General features: G+C 31.8%; 1 protein-coding gene across 2 annotated transcripts in view; it reads right to left on the bottom strand.

Annotated features, from left to right (window-relative positions):
* Positions 1–14974, bottom strand: part of LOC105146630 (very long chain fatty acid elongase AAEL008004) — a 33519-nt gene extending 18545 nt beyond the window's left edge. Inside the window, exon 1 of one of the 2 annotated variants that reach the window (XM_011057026.2) lies at positions 12968–14974. The gene's annotated coding sequence lies outside the window, so the exon portion shown is untranslated. The other variant, XM_011057027.2, reaches the window with a different exon arrangement.
* Positions 14975–15656: the final 682 nt, after the last annotated feature.

The raw sequence follows: 15656 nt of genomic DNA, 5'->3' as shown, positions 1-15656 counted from the left end.
TTAGTTCTAACTCAGCACATCATAAATTAATATATTTCGTAAAGAAGTCGACAGCTTAAAAATACGTTAATGAATAATTGCAGATAAATATTAAAGAAATAAATCCTATTTTTATAACGCCAATATTAAATAAATTAATTTTAAATGAAGTGTACACACGTTAGGCATTAATCAGATACTAATACGTGCGTCGCTACGTTGAAATAAATCGAACAGATGTGATTCTGCTCTGTGCTAAATCTCACGCATCATCGTTGTTCAGTAATAAAGCTAATGACACATGCAATTTAGTGCAGAACCTGACGGTTGATTTCTAACGATTTCTCGACAGTTTCTTTGAATTGAAGCTGTCGAACGATACGATTTTAATATTCGACATAGATTAATGGGTGTCAATGGATTAACTCTTAAATCTCAGAATTTCTCACTATATTTTTCAATTATATATTACGTTATAAATTGCTATGTTCTAAAACTTACTTGCTTCAATGTGTAAGAATGGATTATATAGAAACGTGCCAATTCAAAAATTAAAGGAAACTCAAAAGAGTTTCGAATTTTAGAATCAATTTTATAATTGACACAATTTTTGTCAGAAAACCACTAGGAATGCAGGAATCTTTTTGATAAGATGCATGGTTGGCACTGTTGCATTCCTAGAGCACCATATAATCAAATAAATCGTCATTGATAATGAAGTAAATCGAAACGCGTTCGGTCACATTGTCACAAATCAATAAATTATTATTATATGTAATGAATTAATTATTGTATGATTAAATTTGCGCATCGATTACTGCGTGGACTTTTACTTTCCCATATATTTGTTCATTATTTTATTATAACAATGAGGCGTCTATAATAATTTTACTATTGACAATTTTTATTATTTACAAATTATAATATATTAGAAAATCATCTTTAAATATCTCTAGCAAAAAAGAGAAATTCACAACGGCAATAGGCAATATTTAACCACATAATTGCCAGCGAAATAGAAAACAACGTTATTAAAACATAATAAATATGTATATTTATGTAAATATATAATTTATGTAAAAATATAATTTACATGTAATTTATAAATATGTATGAAATTTTTGCTTTACATATATTAAATTTCCTGTTTTAATATACGTCTTCTTTTCATTAACTTTTATTAATTTTTATTACTTCCACGTGTCTTCTAACGGAAACATCTTTCTTCAATTTAATCGGTAAGTACTTGTTCAACTCTAAGCAATCATTCATTTCTGCATCATAATTTGTTTACGTTGTATGTTCAAAAAGAAAGATGACACGAAGAGAGATTAACAAGAATAAACTGCAGTGCTTGTCGGAGATTATCTAGCGAGTTTTATCGTAAATATACACACGTAATCACTCGCGAACATTTGATCTTTTTCCTCGTATAATATATAAGTTCCTCGTATAATCGCGGGACAGTCATGATGCAGATGACAAATTTGTTATATCGCCCATTAACGATTTTGCACATCTCGCTCTGTCTCTTTTTGTCGCGTCATAACATACTTATAGAGCTTTGTCAGCATTACTTGTGTCGCCGATGGACAGCATTAAATTCATGAATGACACTTTCTCGCTGTTTGTCAGAAAAGAAATCAATTTCGTAATCTTACGTACCACGCCGTATACATTATGCTGTACGATTAGATTGCGTTTTCGTTAATCTGACGACGTTTGACGATTATTAGTGATGAGTCGCTCGAACTTTCGCGCATAACAACTGATTTGTGTAATCGCGATAGAGACAGTTTGTTCTCGTAAGAGGTAATCGTGTAATCGCCTAAATCATTTTCGTCTAGTTGGTTTCCTCTTCCGCGCCCGATTTAGGCCCTACGTAACCACCCTCGGAAACGTTTCTGGTTGCTTTTTTTTTCACCGTCACATCGGGTGGCAACTTATCGTGACGAAGAGTTCGCGTAAACGTCTTTGCAATTTGTAACACTCGATCACTCACGATTTCCGTATTCGTGACGTAATTATGACAATTTGACGAGACATCTATTATCATTTTTACAAGAACGTTTTGAATTATGCCTGCAGAGAAAAAGAGAGGGTGAAAGAGAAGAGTCGACGATATATTTATGATTTCTGACATAAGATTGCTCATAATTTTCGTAATCATGATGCAACTATGTCTTCTTACTACTAGAACTTTTTAAAGAATCATACGTAATATTTATCAAAAATTGCCAAATCGTTAGTTAAAGTTTCGAGAACCCAAGTTTCAAAGTAGAAGTTTAAAGAATGGATGAAAAGATAGATCTTTATCATTTTATCTTTTGATCATCTTGTTGTCTTGATTGAAAGTAATCTCGATTAAATCACTTAAAAATTTTCAGCGTAATTTAAAACACAGATTATCATTTTGAAATTCTGTCCTTCTCTAATGAATTAGAGAATTGCATCTAGTGCAATCATATTGAATTATACAGAGGTAATTAAAAAATCTTTCTACTGCTAAAATATTTTAAAGAATTATTTTATACGTAATATTTATCAAAAATTATCGAATCGTTAGTGAAAAATCGTATTCCAAAGTAGAAGTTTAAAGAATAGACGAAAAGTTGAATCTTTATTACTTTTTTTTTATCTTTTAAACGATTTATGGTCGTTTCCACCAACGTAGATTAACTTTAATCTAGATTCAACTTACTCTTCGTCTTTTTCTAACCTTTAGAACTAGAAAAAGACGAAGAGTAAGTTGAACCGAGATTAAAGTTAATCTACATTGATGGAAATTGGCATTACTGCTTCAATTGAAGTTCTCGATCAAATCACCTTAAAATTTCCGGCAAAACACAGACTATCACTTCAAGATCTTTCTCTGATAAATATCGGCGTGAATTGCACCTAACGCAGTCATACTGAATTATTCGGATAGAAATGATGTATTGGCTTATCATAGCAGTTATCGAATGCATAGAAGCATCGAAATATGATTGTAGATCCCCCTTAGACACGGGGGATGAGCAAGCAATAAGTAGACTGGAAAATTAAACGAGCTGTGATTTGATCATCGCCGCGGCCGGTATTTTAAGGCCAGCGGAGAGTTTGTAGTTTGCGTAATTGATATTGCAGTTTCGCGAACTGCGAAAACAGAAGTAACAGCAATACACAACTGAAGGTTGCCCAATGTCGTTGCGTGGCCCTTCGGCCTTTTCTCACCGACTTGCGACCTGGCGCGGTCGATCTTTCTTTTCAACGATTTTTTTTTTCAACGGTTATACTTTTCACAGCGTTGTGCATGCGCCTTGCATGTGCATTGCATCGAAACGCATCGGCTCGCGAGCGAGAAAATCCTGCTTTTCCGCAACATGCAGACCTCGAAATATTCAACCTTAACTCGCGACACAGATTTTATGTCACTCTAGATAAGTGTTAAAATACTGATATCCGCATGTAGGTGATGTCAATGTTGTAGACCGGAATTACACAAAACATCGGAATTACACAAAACATAATTGCAACGCATCGTTTATCAATCATCGTTAATCTGGGTTTAAGTTTCGCCTATAAGTTTCTTAATAAATATATTCTGCATTGCTTAAATGAAAGTGGATTTTCCGTTAAGGATCAGTTTTAGAATTTTTAATGAAGTTATTTATACAATTAGTATTTGTTTGTGCTAGACCTTATTAATATATGTTTGCCTCTTAAATTACCATAATCTGTTCTTTCAACTTTTACATGATTCAAATTGCACAATAAAAAATAACTAAAATTTTTATTATTTATTTATTATTTGCAAAATTGTTTAAATAAATAAATAATCTAATCAATCTTATACAATGTCGCAAATAATAATAAATTATTTTTAATCACAAGAATAAATATTATCTATTTTAGAATAGAAAAATAAAATTTACAAATACACTCTTATCCTATTTTTTATTTGAAAATATTCTCTAAAACTTTTAGAGTGAATCTAACTCTGAAGAGTGAAATCTCACTTTTAAAGATTGAAAATTGAACCACTCTTTTTTTGAGATTGGATTTAAGTGAGATTCTATTAAGAATTTAGAGAGTAGATAATAGGCCAGTATTCGATTTTTATATTTAAGATCATCTTAAGATGTTATAAATCAGTTACAGGTCAGTTATTCATAATTGGTTCTTATTTTAAGTGATGTCTTAAGTCGCTAATACGAATGGTTCTAATCTGATTGGTTCATCTTAAAACTTATTGGTGACATCTTAAAACTGTACTTAAGATGGTTTTAAATATAAGATCCGACTATGAATATGAATCCGACTGCCCACACAATCGTATTTGTATCTTAAGACATAAATTAAGACGATCTTGAAATAAGAATCGAACTATGAATGTTAATATCATTCATATTAAGAATTCGATGTCGAGATAAAATATGTAAGATAAAATATATCATTATAACCAACAAGGTTAATAACGGCACGTGTTTCACACGAGATATATCCGGCATATGAATCTCGATGCGTGCCGTTTTATCTCGGCGAGCACAGATCTGTAGAGTTAAACGGTACTTGTTATATAGAGAAAGTCTTGCGAGAGTGCCAGATAACGAGGGTGAGATCAGATGAAGGCGAGAGAAGAGGGACAAGGAGAAAGAGAGAAACGTTGTGTAGCCGGTGTCGTCTTCACCATGCAGGTTCTCTCTCAATGAGAGAGAATTCCTATGATGATGACGAAGGTAACATCCGCACGACGGATGGCTCTTCGAGTTTAGTGGGTAAGTGGGTCGTGCCGTCCGGTTAATTACCGATCGGCCTCTCGTGGTGTATCACGTCGCATGCGAGATATTCACCGTCGTCATTCGCGGCCGTTGTCATGACTGAAGACAAGCGGCTCTTTCCTTTTATTTTCCTCGACCTTTCTTTCATATTTCGTACTCTCTCAAGCGCGACTTTTCTTTTTGCACGCACGTTCCTTTTTACTTTCAGGACTCGCGAATCAGTCTTCGAAAGAGACTTGTTTTAAGAGTCAGGAATGTTATTTGTAATTACTTTTTTATCTCAGTACAGAATATACATTTTGCTAAAAATAAATAATTTTTTTTACAGAATGATATGGTAATGAAATCAGTTATATTGTTAATATTGTTTTGTCTCTAATTTTATTAAGCTATTTTAACTTTTTCTCGAATTTTATCTTGATTAAAAATATTCAAGATACTTGCTATTAATTTGGCTGATTAATTTGACATAATCATATCATTTTTAAAAAAGTTATATTTTTAACCAAATATGTATTCTACATTAAGAGAAAAAAATGGCAATTTTTATAATTTAACTATAAAATTTATAGCCATTTTCTCGGTATAATATATTTACACTGTACTATATTTATATTTGTTTGATAGATGGTCTATAAATATAGTTGTTGTTAACATTATGGCAGTATTATCAAAATATAGCTTCTAACCATAATTATTTTTTTATGCAATTACAATCACAAACACTCTCTGTGTGTTGAAGATGAGATTAAAAGAGCTATTGTTTTTTCACAACTTATATTTAAAAAAAATGTCTTGAATATATAATCTGTATTATAAAAATTTTAAATTGCAATTTTTGTTATTATTTATTGCACTCCATTATCTGTTCAAACACAAATGTTAGTCGATTGAATGGTACCAGCTACAAATAATCAGTTAGTGAGACTGTTAGTTTTTGCGAAAGGATTTAATTGTGATTCGTCTAATCACGAGCAGTAAATTAAGGAATTGCGGTCGAGAGATTCAGCATATTGACCGGATTAGAATCGTGTCAAGAAAACACGCTTGAATAACATCGGAGCTAACGTTGGTATATACATAGATGCAACAAAAGGACAACTTTACCTTTCGCCAAGCATTTTATAGACTGGTTTCATCATCTCTCCACTATCTTTTTGTTTACTTTCGCAAGTGCTCAGCAAACAAATGTCACTAAATGCTGTACTTACAAAATTATTTACAAAGCTGTTTCATCTTTTTTGCGCTTTGAAACACTCTAAATATGATTAATTATTTATTATTAATTATGTTCATTATGGCTAATTGTCTGTTATACTTAAATGCATATAATTAACTAATTAACTATATGATTAACTTCACACATTTTTCAGCAGATACTAAATGGAATTAGATATTTTGTCTACTTTTTGCTGTTACATTTACCTTTCTTAATGTACCCTTCTTAATCACGCTTTTAATTACACTTGTTATATTATTCTTTACTATATCACTATTATCGAAAAATAATTTAATACATTTGTGCTCCAAGCGGAATATCTTGATTCGCATGAACGGAACATGATGAACCATACCGTCTATGATCTACAATTTGCAATTTATGGTACATGATCGCTGGTTCTTTACGATAAAGCTTTCCTTTTGAGGTATAAGAAAGAAATAATAATATTACGCCGATGATAGAATATTGTATACTCGTTTGTAAGATATTATATTCTCATGTTTTAGACATTTTTGCTTTAATCTCTGAATCTCTGAATTATTATTGGTGAGAGTCGAAGAAGAGCGTGCTAAGTAGGTAATGCTACATTGGCTATTAAATGTGACGAGTAATACGCCTTCGGTGATTCTTGCATGGTTTTCGTGTCAGTGAATTTTTATCACAATGCCACTTTCTTATCTTTTTACTTTAGATTCTGTACTTTACAAATTACTTTTTAAATTCCACAACTTATTCCATACGGATATGAAAAATAAATAATTCTTATTGGAACATTTGGCAATACATGTTCATGCTTTTTACGTATAGTTTGTCTTAATAAAAAGATTAAATATTTTGTTTTTATATTATACTTATATTATTATAGATAAATTTCTAATAGAATTAATTTGTAACTAATAATCACCTTTAAAGCGAATTCTGTATAGCATTCTGTACACAATTTCTATTATTTTTGATAAATATCAGAAAATGTGCCATATTTAAAACTTGTTTTGTAATACACTGAATATTTGTATAATATTGATTTTTAACGTACATCTAATTTTGAAAAAAGAGGAATATAATCCCGAAGAGTTTTTATAGAATTGATGAAATTTCTATTAAACCAATTAATTTTTTCTGTCTACTTTCTTCTTTTCATAGAATGCGCTTCACTTCTTCAGAAGGAAATTTATAATTTTATGGAGTCGTTTGTTACGCTTATTATAATTAATTAATTGCCATAAAAGAGAAAAAATGCAGCATTTTGATTAATACTGCACATTATTGCATATTGTGCATAATTATGATAAATTATGCTTCGTGATGATTTTGCTTCAGATACGATTTATAGATATATTTTTGTCAAGAGAGTGTCTTCATTTCTTTTTCTTCGATCTAATGGTACTAGCTTAACGTTTCTGCTCAACGACTCTCACTGCCGTTCACTAGCGATTCGCCTTCGGCGATTATCTCTTCCTCTACTATTATTCCGGAAATGAGCATCCTATATCACAAAACAGGTTTGTCCGTTAAACGTCATCGTGTAACTCTTTTCTTATGTAGCAAAAAAAGACAGAGGTATTATTCGCTAATTTCTCTGTGCTACTAGCCTGTTCTTGCGTGATCAAAGTGTATCGACTTTTAAGAAGCGTTTTCACCACCCAACGAGAGTAACGACGGCACTTATTTAGAAACGCCTAGATGGAAGCATGAATTTATAATAGCATTAGTAAAATGACGATATATATAATGCAAATAAATTAGAAATTAATTTATGAGTAACTAAATAATCTATGATATATGCAACATTAACGTATGAGATGTGTTTATATTTAATTTTAATATTTACTTTTTTATTTTTATAAAATTTTTCTAATCTAAGGAAGACTCAAAGCATGTAATCGTTGTTTTCTCCCATTAAACTTGCATTAATATATTAAGTCTGAGGACTAATTTCTGCGCTTGACTCCTATATGCTCGCTTTACCATTTATTTATTTTAAAACACTAATAACAGTGCTTTTAATACTCAACATTGTTTTAATACAAAGTATTATTAGTGCTTTTAATTTCAAAATAAGTAATTTATCACTAACCGACTTACAGTATTAAATTTCTCTAAGAGTAATCTTATCCTCCACATAATACCTCACATTCTTCCCCGAGTTTCCATGTTAGGCATTTCTCTTCAATGAAAATGCAAAAAAATCTGACGATCCGATCGCAGCACACATTTCTCTTTTCATGAGAAAAGTAGATAAAAAAATGATTCATAATATCATGCATCTGTCTCTCTCTCCCGAAATTTATGATCAAAGTTAATCGCACCAGACGGTTTTGTCTTCGACCGCGAAACGAAGCCAGGTGCATTCAACAACTGCGTTGTAAAACTAATTGTACGGCGCTGTCGTAGTTCTACTTTCTTTGCCGATAGCACTTTTGGGAATTTAATTGTAATGTATCCTGCAGTTTCTAATTCATCGTTCTAACGTTTTACGTGCTAATCGACGCGCCGATTAGTAAACCGTAAAAATTACTCAACTTCTTGTCCGACGTGAAAGCACGTTTTTCGACTAAAACTGTTTGCACACTAAAATTTCTCATAGGGCAACTTTGCTTAGTTATGGAGAGGGTGTGTTTTTGCAGAATTGATTAGAAAACAAATTTGATAATTTAGAAGAATGTGGCACAATAAAAAAATAAGATTTTGAAAGATACAAAATGTTCTGAAAGAAGTAATTGAAAAATAAAAACGATAAATATTTATTACTAAAATTTTCAAATTTCTTACATAAATCTTTTAGATTTTTTTACATAAATCTGATAAACCATATTTGATTTTCGTCAACTTTAGATTTCGTGCATACATTTAGACTAAATTATACGTGAATATCAATATTGTATAGATTGAACATTAATTGGCAATTGATACTCAAAGAGTATGAATTTTAGATAATATTTGAAGGATAACGCAAGAAAGTTTCGCTATCGTTAACTTAAAAGTAATTATTTGCAATTCTAAAGTGTTTTAATGTCCTCGATTTGGATAAAAGCAACGGTGCGTTACCACTCTTTCGACACACTGCAGTCGGAGAGATCTTAGCCTTGACTAGAGTAAAATATCTTCGAAGCTTTGCACAGACGTATTGTGTCACACACATGAAATCATTCGTTAATCTTTCGTGTAAACGCGAAATGTATTTCTTTCTCCATTTTCTGCATGACGATTATTATTAATCTTGGTGGAAACTAACGATGTTGAAGAACTTAATTAAGTACAATTACTTTATCGTCTCTTCATCTTAGGTCTAACAAGGCAATAAAAATCTTAAGAATTCTATTATGACTAACGAACTCAAAGAAAGTACGCATTTAAGTATTGAAGTATCTATTTAAAATTTTTTTTCATATTAATATTGAACTCTTAAAGATTTTATATAATTGAAAACTATTAATTTTCTGATAGAATGTACATATTGACAGTAAACTAAGATAAATTCTTTTTATCAAAGATATTTAATGATAGGTAAATCTTGATCAATTTGTTGTGACATTTAAGTTATTATAAAGTTGTAATTTTTATTTCTTACTGCTTTTACTATGTATTGGCAATCCGTCATTTGACAAATCTTTGACATATATCGTAACAATATATGACATAAATGTCTTTTGCCTTGAATACTTTAAGAAATAACTATGTTTTAACGTACGTGATTTTTTATTTAAGAATTAGCAAATAAAAGAATGTAATTATAATATTTTATATGAAAAACGTTTTAATTTATTAGTTTAAAATAATTATAAAGAAATGAATAATCTGTCTTAAAGAGATATAAAACGTTAGCAATAATTCAAGAATCAATAATCATAGGACACGTTCTAACAAAATTAAAAAAAAAAAGAAAAAAGTAAAAACAGCGAAAGTTTAAAGATAGCTAAACTAAAATGTATGCCGATTTATTACAGATTGAAATAGTAGAGATTAATCATTTTCCAATGTGTGACAATATACATGCTAAGTTCTGATTCTTGCGGAACAAATTGATATTCACTATGCGTCTTCGGCTAGTAAGGCAATTTACATTATGCGATTTTCTTGTAATCGTTGAGGTCGATTGTTCCTAATTTTAAGCGGAAACTGTGTTATCATCGTGAAGCACACGTTTTTGAGTAGAAAAAAAATCGGAAATTTGCCAATATCCGTTAGAATAAGTAATATTGACGCTTGTTACATAGCATGTATATTGTCACACATTGGAAAATGATTAATCTCGGACTATTTCGATCTGTCAATATTAAATCGGCATACATTTTAGTTTAGTTATTTTTAAACTTTTGCCGTTTCACTATTTTTCGTTTATTTCATGATGTATAATTATTAACCGTTACATGAATAATGAATGATTCCTGCAGTCTGATATGCTGTATCATTTATTGGTATTCAATAGGGACGATAACTATTAACTGAATAATTATACTGTTAATTGAAGAATTAAATTCGTATCAGTATTATTTTACTAGTATTTTCGATACTTTATATGTTCGGACTTTGCACTTCGGACTTAGATCATAAAAATTAAATACAAAAACGATATCAATATTATTCTTATATTTTCAAGTCTAACTAATCAAATTCAGAATTACACGAGTTTGGAGTCATTTGTTTGGAGACATTGATTGAACTATTCATAAGTTTACGCGCTCTTGATGTCGCTTTGAAAGAGCAGGATCCATTTTCCTCGGATACACGAAATCACGCCATGTTTGTTAAGAAACTGGCTCGAAAATCCAGCGACCTTGTGCCAAATATTACAACGTGTTTCGAACGGTTGTGTAATGTGACTCATTTCACGTGCTTGAACATATACGTGGGGATTATGTTAAGGTAGGTAGTTGATGAGAGAATTGAATGCATGAATAGATAGCCGATATAATTTCTGTCAAGTGTGTGAAGTTTCTATCTAAAAATTTCTCTCTCTCTCTCTCTCTCTCTCTCTCTCTCTCTCTCTCTCTCTCTCTCTCTCTCTCTCTTTCTCTATTTCTCTCTTTTCAATTATGTCTGCTGAAATACATGTCGATATTAACGGTAAAATTAGAATTAATTTGAATTGAGGCAATGACAATGTTTCTATAATAATTGTACGGATGTGCCTTGTGGCAAAATGTCTCGATTGTGTAACGCAGGTGAATCGCTATTTACAAATTCTCAAAAATTCATATATCCGAACATATATCCGAATGTTATACAGACTAACAAACTACGCGATTTGCTACACATTAATAATTTTTAATTATTTTATATTTTTTAAAATACATCTTTTAAAGTTAAAAAATTTTTAGTAGCTTTAAGTCTTTAATACACATATAAAATTAATTTAAAAAAATGTTGTGTATAAAAATTTAATAACATTACGCATAAATTAATTAAATTTAATTTACTTGCTCAAGAAGTTTAACAATACTTTATTTTTTTATATTTGTAAAAATTTCTTATAAAAATTGTTAAAAATATTCTGGAAATTATGATTACATCTTTCTTATTGCAAAATATCACACTATACGAAATATTACAATACGATAAATATTACATAATTAAAAATTTCACAAGATGCAGTCAAAAATTCACTTTCAACAGAGCAATAAATGTTATGGCAGTTCGAAGATTAATGTCAAAATACTAATGTAACTTTCTCAAAAATCTTATTAAAGTGTAAAAATATGTTATTAAAATATACTTTATTTTGGAAAAATTTATTTATTCTACTTTAGTGATAGTTTCAAACAAGACACGATATAAACAGTATAAATACTAAATTATTTTCGCGAAAATTTTTTGCTAATAGAAATTTACTAATAAAATAATTTTAATTTCATATGAAATAAATTATTTTGCGCATGAAATAACATAAGTGATAATAATAGTTTGTGTTGAGTACACGTATATATATATATATATACGTACACGCTCCAGCACACACACACACACACACACACACACACACACACACACACACACACACACACACACACACACGCACGCACGCACGCACGCACGCACGCACGCACGCATATATTAGATTGGAACAAGAATTTGTTGCCCTACTTTATTTATATCATATCTACATGCTTTAAAAAAAATTTGTAATTATATATATATATATATATAAACATATCTAGAAAAATATAGAATATTTAAAAATTATTAATAGATATATTAATTATATAATATGCATTAATGATTAAGTATCAATAAACTTTTAATAAATCAATATTACACGTAATTTTTAATTTTAATATACACATGTTTTAATATATACCTTTTGAAAAAAAGGAACAATTTTAATTGCAAAAAATTTTTTCAAAAAAATTATTTCAAAATCAGGAAGCTATTAATAAAATTTAAATTTAAATTAAGAATGTAGATATGTATGTATAAATTTTGAGGCTAGGCTTAAAAATGTCGTGTTTGTTGTATATTAATAAGCTTAATTAATGCAAAAATGCAAGTTACATCGATTTCTTTCTTTATGGATATTCCATTATGAACAAATTTTAGAGGTAATTTTTTTAACATTGTAGGACACGCTAGCGTACTACTTCAAGTTTTTGATATATGGGTACTCAAAAGGGATTAACTTGCACCACACGGATAGTAAAATATTTTCATTATTTGAAAAAAACATAAAATAAAAAAAATATGTACTTTTTTCTAATAAAAAAATTCGTCTGTACATTTCTTTAAGCATATAGAGTAGTCTTGCATCAATTATTATTCTGTTGAGCTGTTCTCATCTTTGTCTCCAAAATGTAATCTTTCTTGAAAGGTTGATACGATTAAAAGTTACGATTATGAGTTTCGCGCACATGTGATTTTTTATAGCGTTTTTACGGCTCGCACACGAATCCGTTTAAAGAGTCGGCCCGATTTCTCACCGTGGAAATTCATTTTGGGTCACTCTCCAGTGACTATTTGCGCTCGGTTAAACGTTCCGCTCTCCACCCCAAAGTTTTCGAAATACGCTTACCTTCCACTCACGCTCCACCGAAATCAGAAAAAAGCCGGCACTGTGCACTTCACCACTCTTGCTCCTAGTTACGTCGTCACCGAAACCACCGATCCCTGCTCGATTCAGTGGCGCTGCATCAAACCGAGCTACCCATCAAAGATTTGAATTATCCGAAATTCCGTCCACTTGACTCTTTGCACTGTATTTCTCTATACCAGCGTCCAATGCTGGACGCTGTCGTTGATCGATAAGTGAACACAATGGGATTCGGAAACACCGATCACGAGGAAATTCCTCTTCTTCCGGGAGACGAAGGGTTACAAAGACTTCAAGGGAGGCTCTCGTCACTGTGCACGCGGTCCTTCTCTCGCGGGGTCAGGATCAGCGAGGCACACTTGCGTGTGAGTGCTACATATGTCCCCGCGATATCGCATATGCGTTCACGTAAGTCGTATACACCAAATATTAAAATAAGTTACGTAGACGATAGATATCCCGCACGTATCCGATATATACCACGCGTGTGTACGCGCGTGCGATCAGGGCGTACGTACGTGAGCTTACGGGTCCAACGGCCGATGCTACAAGAATAATCCGCGGCGCGGTAGGCCCGCGGTTTAAGTATTGGCTAACCCAAGTGGGGTCCAAGCACGCGCGTGAGAGGGGCTGCAGCACTGGGTCTTAGGTGATCGTCTGCGAATCCCGCGCCGCGCTCAGTCAAGGTCGCTCAGGTGGCCGTCCAAGGGGAAGTGAAAAGGTATCTTCTCGACGGTGACAGACCACGGGCGTAAGATCCTTCGGCCAAGGTCACGTGCCGTTTGAAACTTTGCTGTGCTTCCGGTGAAGATCGAGGATGTCGAGAAGATACCGGCACGCCGGTATTGCAACTTCTTTCACACACACATTTTTGGTAATTGTCTCTTTCATATGACCTCATATTTTCCTTTACACATATTATGTATGGATGATCACACTTTTATGGTTTTCAATGAAATAAAAAAACGTTACGTGCAACAAATGTGGATGCATCTAATAAATTTTATTTTCTCGTTAAAGAAAGAATGGCTTTGCTAAAGGAATTTAAAAATTAAGTATTTAGAAATTAATAAATTAAAATTGATACAAATCTGAAAAGAATTTTGTTGAGCTATTAAAATAACTATGTAGGACACTCAAACTGATTGTTAGAATATAAAAATTTTTTGCAACATTATTTGTCATGCATGAATTTCCTACAGAATTATTTTGATAAACTAACAAAATTATTTTTAGATCTGTGTATTTAGATTTTTAGATACTGTAACATTACTTTTTTCATCTTGCAAATTGGCATTATGTGAATATTGTGGTCTATGGTTTATTTTAATTAAATTACAAAAAAAAATTGCCAAATTTTGCCAAACGTTGGCATTCCAAGAATGGATCTGGACATAAAGAGTTTTGTTACATTTGTATTATTTCGCGCAATAATTACCGCGCCTGACTCCTATTTGTCTTTTTTTCATTTAATTTCTGTCAGTAAGAAGTCCTTGTGAATTAACTTATGTTTTATCAAAAAGAAAATTAATCCCGCAAATACAATAGGTATAATAAGCCTTAATATAATTCACGATTGAGATTGTCACTTCAATTTTATGAGGATTGCCCTTCAAAGATGATGATTGAAGACAAGCAGCAACTATAATATTTTTACATAGCGGTCAGTTTTCTCAGTATAACTACATATTAATATAATATGATTGGCTTTAAAAATAGCCTCTCTCTTTTAATCAAACCCCTTCTTATCTTTTTTAAAAAATCGATAATATTATTAAGAGTCAAATCTAAACTAATTTTAGTCTCCATATTTCTAATTACATTCAATTAAATAAATTAGTTTCAATATATCACAAAATCAATCGGATCAACATTCAAATGCTTTATCCTTAGAGCGACCATTTTGAATGATTTCAGTATCATCTATGATTCGGTTTCCACTCGCTAATTGTTGATTTGAGTGTCAACCATACGTAATAAAAGATTTTATTATCTGCATTCTACTGAACATAGTAATTTCATTGACTGATGAACCTCAGTCCTGTTTTCACGAAATCTCCGTACGTGTATAGAATATAGTCTATTATCGCATGGAAAAACCGCATTTTTACAAAAAGGGGGTGACTCTATTTGGGATAAACCACTCGTTCACCCCCGTTACACCCGGAAGAAGAAAAAGCTCAGCGCGTCGAAACTTTACTTTTTTTTAAAAGTTTTTGGGGATTCACGGTACGAAACCCATTTGGAAAATGAATTAACAAAGACGACCCGTTTTTTTCCCGATGATCGTATCGTCAGGTTGAAGCTCACACATATAGTCCTTTCCCAACAAAAAAGTTGGGGTTTACAGCGATAAAATAAGAATCTCATGCAACAGGATCTAACAATGAAATACGAAAGCTTTCTGTACGATGAGGGAAAACCCTGACGAAGAAAAAAGTGATTCAGGGTGCTCACATGGCATTGGGAGAAAATTTTACGTCGCTTTCATTTCGAAAAGTTTCGATGTAAATTTTAATTTATGTGGAGATGCCCGAAAATGGGCAAGTGGGGCAAAACCTAGCACCCCCCAAAAACTAGGGAAATAGTCACCCGAGGGGGGGAAGCAGTGAATTCTGCGGAAATCCCGGGCCCCTGGTATGCGCGATTACTGGGGCCCGGTACTTTAATT

This window comes from Acromyrmex echinatior, chromosome 1 (genome assembly GCF_024713525.1).
Source record: "Acromyrmex echinatior isolate Ae372 chromosome 1, ASM2471352v2, whole genome shotgun sequence".
Taxonomy (NCBI): Eukaryota; Metazoa; Arthropoda; class Insecta; order Hymenoptera; family Formicidae; genus Acromyrmex; species Acromyrmex echinatior.
The sequence above is the reverse complement of the archived record's forward strand: the minus strand, read 5'-3'. Positions and strand labels throughout refer to the sequence as shown.